We start from the raw sequence: 240 nt of genomic DNA, 5'->3' as shown, positions 1-240 counted from the left end.
GTTCCTGAGATTGGACCTGGTATGATTAAGAGATACTGAGAAATTGAAGCTGATTAAGAAGAGAATGAAGACAACTCAAGACAGACAATGCCAAATATGCCAAGTTCAACATAGACGTTGGTATTTGAGGCAGGAGACAGAGTATTCTTGAAGATTCTCCTTCCAGAGGCGTTGTATGATTTGGCAAGAAGGGGAAGTTGTCTCCACGACATTGGGCCGTATGAGATTTTGGAAAGAGAG

Source organism: Primulina eburnea, chromosome 9 (genome assembly GCF_022965805.1).
Source record: "Primulina eburnea isolate SZY01 chromosome 9, ASM2296580v1, whole genome shotgun sequence".
Lineage (NCBI taxonomy): Eukaryota > Viridiplantae > Streptophyta > Magnoliopsida > Lamiales > Gesneriaceae > Primulina > Primulina eburnea.
This window is presented reverse-complemented; position numbering follows the sequence as displayed.